The 5071-nt window shown below is 45.9% G+C and overlaps 2 protein-coding genes across 2 annotated transcripts in view; both read right to left on the reverse strand.

The window, feature by feature from the left end:
• LOC107564832 (probable ubiquitin carboxyl-terminal hydrolase FAF-X) overlaps positions 1 to 779 on the reverse strand; it is a 51426-nt gene extending 50647 nt beyond the window's left edge. Inside the window, exon 1 of the mRNA XM_016250005.1 lies at positions 456 to 779. The gene's annotated coding sequence lies outside the window, so the exon portion shown is untranslated. The remainder of the gene's footprint in view (positions 1 to 455) is intronic.
• Positions 780 to 4215: 3436 nt separating this feature from the next.
• The window catches only part of LOC107564833 (peripheral plasma membrane protein CASK-like), a 62345-nt gene continuing 61489 nt past the window's right edge, over positions 4216 to 5071 (reverse strand). Inside the window, exon 27 of the mRNA XM_016250006.1 lies at positions 4216 to 5035. The gene's annotated coding sequence lies outside the window, so the exon portion shown is untranslated. The remainder of the gene's footprint in view (positions 5036 to 5071) is intronic.

Here is a 5071-nt window from a genome sequence, read left to right on the forward strand (position 1 = left end):
TAGCAGTTTAATGTAAAGAATCACTTTTATGGCCCAGACGCCGGTTTCTGACGTTAGCATTAGCATCGCGCTTCGCACAGACACCGCGTGAAAGAGCGTTTCACAACCACTAGAGTTTGAATCTGAGTCTGTGTGTGTGTCTGTGTGTGTGTGTGTGTGTGTGTGTGTGATTGAGGCCTGTTAGCCTCGGTGCTAACGTGCTAGCTAACCGCTGCTCCACCTCATTAATGGCGCGTCCACCGCCCGCTAAACGCCTCGACGCGCCTGTGAATCCTGACACACCCGTTAAACCGGAGCACCGTCAGGCAGCCTTACCGCGAGCAGGCCGTGTTTCACCGGCGGATAAACACGTCAGACGCGCGTCTACGGGCATTCGCGCGGGGTTCAGTCGGTGTCACGCGTCAGGCGCCCCGGTCACGCTCAGAGAACCGCGCGGCTTCGCAAGCATCACTCACCGAACACCGGGCGTCTGTCCGCGGAGCTCTCTCTCGGCCTCCGTCTGTTCGTTTCGGGTGTTTTTCCTGCTTCACCGACGCCCCCCGACGACACCCGTCCAGCCTCCGTCCATACTAACCCCACCGGCAGCGACTGACCGGTTACCGGAGGGAGGGATGGTTTTAATAATCAGTGGATGTTTGTTTTCTTCTATAATGACTCGCTGTCCCGCACCGGAGCGGCCTGTTTGATGTTTAAATGTCTGCGGCTGCGTCTCAAAACCTAGTGTGCTGCCTTCCTAGACAACACTACTGAGACATCACACGCCGCCACACTCACTCACTCACACACACACACACACTCTCTCTCTTTCTCTCTCTCTCTCACACACACACACAGTTCTGGTACTCTTTAATGGTTGCCTCTAGAACACAGTCTATTGTATAGTGAGTTTTGTTCATGGATTTTGTTCATATTGCTGAAGAGGTTAGAGAAGTGGTTTATCCACACATCTCCGTTCTGGATGGGTAACTCTTCATGGTAAGATTGGTTTAGTGTGTTCCAATGTTCCCAGAAACGGTTTGATTCTAGAGATTGTTCTATTACTTTTAGCTGATTTTGTATATGTTGCTTTTTTGTTCTTAGGATGATCTTATATTGTTTGTTTCTCGCAAATATTTGGTTAATCCTGTCTACTGCTAAATTGACCCCTTCAAAGTTGTGTAGGAATGGTGTAGCTAGGAAATTATTTAATAGGTTTTGTATTTTTGGTTCACAAATTACGGTTTGATATGCATCTTCACTATTTTGTTTCCATCTGTACGTGTTTGAGGGTGTGGAGGTGGGTTTGTTTGGATGCATCGGAGTTAGGTTTTGATCTGTTTATAGGGTGATTTTACTGTGGTCTGACAGTGGGGTTAGTTGGCTGACTGTGAACGCTCTGAGAGAGTTTGGATTTAGGTTGGTGATGAAATAATCTACTGTAGTGTTACCCAGCACTGAGCTATAAGTGTACCTACCGTACGAATCTCCTCGCAGTCTGCCGTTGACTATGTACAGACCCAGTGCACGACACAGCTGTAGAAGGTGTGCTCCATTTTTGTTTGTTGTTTTATCATGGTTGAGTCTTGGGGTTTGTGTGGGTGGGGAAAGGATGTCACCTCCTGGTATGTGTTTGTCTCCCTGGGAATGAAGTGTGTCCAGTTCTTCACCTGTTCTTGCATTTAAGTCTCCACAGATCAGTATGTTGCCCTGTGACTGGAAGTAGTTGATCTCTCCTTCTAAGGTGGGGAAACTGTCTTCGTTGAAGTAGGGAGACTCTTTTGGAGGAATGTAAGTTGCACACAGGAAGATGTTCGTCTCCGTTGAGGTGATGGCCCTGTTGATTTCTATCCATGTATAAAATTGGCCTGTTTTAACAATATTAATAGAGTGGGCTAAACTGGACTTGTACCAGATAAGCATTCCTCCTGAGTCTCTTCCCTGAGCCACTCCAGGCAGTTTGGTGGATGGGATGATGAGTTCTCTGTAGCCTGTAGGGCAACCAGTGGGTCCATCTCTTCTGCTCCATGTCTCCTGCAGGATGATTATGTCTGAGTTTTTGATTTATGTGGTGAAGTCTGTGTTTTTGCTTTTTAGTCCGAAAGCAGATGACTTCAGGCCTTGAATATTCCAACATGATATGATAAATACTTTATCCATGGGATGTTACTTTTGTTGGCAGGTTTTGTCCTAGGACAGTATGTGTGAGCAGATCAGGTTGAGCATCTGGTGAATGTCTTTCAGCTCAGTTGTTGCATTCACCGGCTGAATTGTATCTGGGTGGAAGTCCTTTCGGGGTAAGCAGTGTGGAGATGGTGATTTTTGCACTTGGAAAGGTGGTTGTGGCTTTTTCAACCACCCTCTGTAGTGCTGTCGCCACTCTTTCCTGTTGTGTTCTCAGGTCATTTGTGCCAGTGTGAATTATGTGACTTGGTGACCCAAGTTTGTCCCCATCCAGCAGTTTGTGGGCGCTATGGGTGTTTGGGCACCAGAGTTTGGCCACTCTGTGTTTGGGGAAGAGCTTCTTCTCATCTATAAACTTCCCATTTGAGTCAATTAGGAGAACAATGTCTGGTTTTGTGTGTGTTCCATGGGTGCTGAAGAAGAGTCTGATTCTGAGGCTGGCTGTGAGCTGGGTAGAGGGTTTGGTGAGGAAGGAAGGTTTTGGCTGGGCTCTGCCACTGTGTTCTGGAAGTTGTGGTCAGTGTGGGGGGTGTCCTCTGTGGGGGTGAGGTCTTTGCGATGGCTGTCTTTCTCCTCTCTCAGTTCTCTCATCTCTTCTCTCAGGGCTGTTAACAGGGCCCAGTGGCTCTGTGTCTGCTGTGTGAGCTGGGAATCCAGTGTTGCTAGTTGGGCCTTTAGTCTGTCCCTGTCTTGCAGTATCTGCTTCACTTCAGCCTGTAGTGAGTACAGTTCTCTCCTGAAATCGTCTTTCTCTTTGTGTTTGACTGTGGTGTTGTTGCTGGGCTGGTCTGTGCTTTGGGCAGCGAGGAAAGAGATAGTCATCTCTCTGAGCTGCACCAGTTCTATTTCCAGTGCTGTGAATTTCTCCCTCATGTCAGTACAATAGCAGTGTGGATAGGGGTCTTTGGTTTGTTCTGAGCTGGGAGGGTCTTTCTGTTCTACCTGCTTGTGTGGAGCTGGGGTTCTGTCTGGTTCCTCTGGGGTGGGGAGTTGCTCGCTGTTTTTGGGCTCCTGTTGTGCTCTTTCTTTGACTTTGGAGAAGTTCTGTTCAAATTGCCCATGAATGCTCTTCACCACAACTATCCCTGTTGTTTTGTATATGTTAGCATTAATAGTTGTTCATTAATAGCTCTCTCTCTCACACACACTCGCTCGCTCTCTCTCTCACTCACACACACACACACACACACACTCGCTCCCTCTCACACACACACACACACACACTCGCTCTTTCACACACACACACTCGCTCTCTCTCTCTCTCACACACACACACACACACACCACACACACTCGCTCCCTCTCACACACACACACACACACACACACTCGCTCTCTTTCACACACACACACTCGCTCTCTCTCTCTCTCACACACACACACACACACACTCGCTCTCTCTCTCTCTCTCTCACACACACACACACTCGCTCTCTCTCTCTCTCTCACACACACACACACTCGTTCTCTCTCACACACACACACTCGCACACGTTCTGTGTGAATATTTAGCAGAGGTTTGATCAGACAGTAAATGTGTGTGAAAGTCAGAGAACTGAGTGAGTGAGCAGTGTTGCCAACTCATTTTCAGGGAAAGTTGCTAAAGGCAGGACAATTAGTTTTTTTAGCTTTAATACTTAAGAATATTAAAAATGTCGCACTTTCTTGTACTAGAGTAAAACTTTGAATTACTTTTACTCGAGTAATAGAAAGTACTAGATTTCTGTTGTAATTAAGTATTAATTTATATTTAATATGAAACAATGCAGTAAAAAGTACAATATTATGCTTTGGAATGTTGTGAAGTAGAAGTTTTCTAAAGAAAAACACTTATAACGTAGACGCTTGAAAAATGTACTTTTAAAGCAGAGTAAAATACTTCACTACCGTCCGCCTCTGTTCAGACTTTGCATTGAATATAAATGATATAAAGCAGATCACTGCCTTTATTAAGGCTTAGCGATGTATGTGTTCGTTCCTGAATATTGTTATGAGACACCACATGATCTGCTGGAGGAAATCATCATCACTGCCGTAAAAACAACATGCATGATCTGATTTCAAAAGCAATTTACTATTTCAACACATGAAAGGAAACAGATTAAAAAAACAAACAGACATACCGAAGAGCAGTTTTGTCATTTGCAGAGGAATTTACACAGGGCGATATGAAATGAAGAGTTCACAGTCCGGCGAGTTGTTTATGCACACACTACTTCATTTCAACCGCAAATGTACAGACCATTGAAACATTTACACACAATTAAATCCTCTCGGTTTTCTCGGCGTAAAACAATAATACTCTTAAGACAGCACATTTTCTGAAATGGTCGATCTAGGAATGGATATTTTCCTCCTCGTTCCGCACAAGAAATCAAATCCAGGACAATTTACAAACACGTCACTACACGGGGCATGAGGCTCGGAGGTGGATCTCAACACACATCTAGAGGAAGAGGAGGAGCAGCCCGAGGAAGAGCGCTGGGCTCCGCTGCCCTTTGTGCAAACCTACATCTGTAAACAGAGGGGTGTATGCAAACGGTGCTCATGTGTGTGTGTGAGAGAGAGAGAGAGGGTCAGCTGTGCTTATATACTGCAGGCCAGTGGGCGGAGTCACATAGCCACGCCCACAGGGTGGGGCTGATGGGGTGCTGGCTCCTCCCCCTCCACTGACTGTGCTCATCATTGCTCTGAGACGCCGTCTCGTACGTTTAAAAAGAAAACCGTATAAAATGTCATCAACCCCATTTGTTATTAGTACAGGACCATATCTATGAATTATATATTCATATTTATAGATATTTATATATTTATAGATATATACAACGCTACGCACTGGTAGTGGCTGGGCTGTAAAGTCCGTGTGTGTGTGTGTGTGTGTGTGTGTGTGTGTGTGTGTGTGTGTGTGTGA

Source organism: Sinocyclocheilus grahami, unplaced genomic scaffold, assembly GCF_001515645.1.
Source record: "Sinocyclocheilus grahami isolate Dianchi unplaced genomic scaffold, SAMN03320097.WGS_v1.1 scaffold965.1, whole genome shotgun sequence".
Lineage (NCBI taxonomy): Eukaryota > Metazoa > Chordata > Actinopteri > Cypriniformes > Cyprinidae > Sinocyclocheilus > Sinocyclocheilus grahami.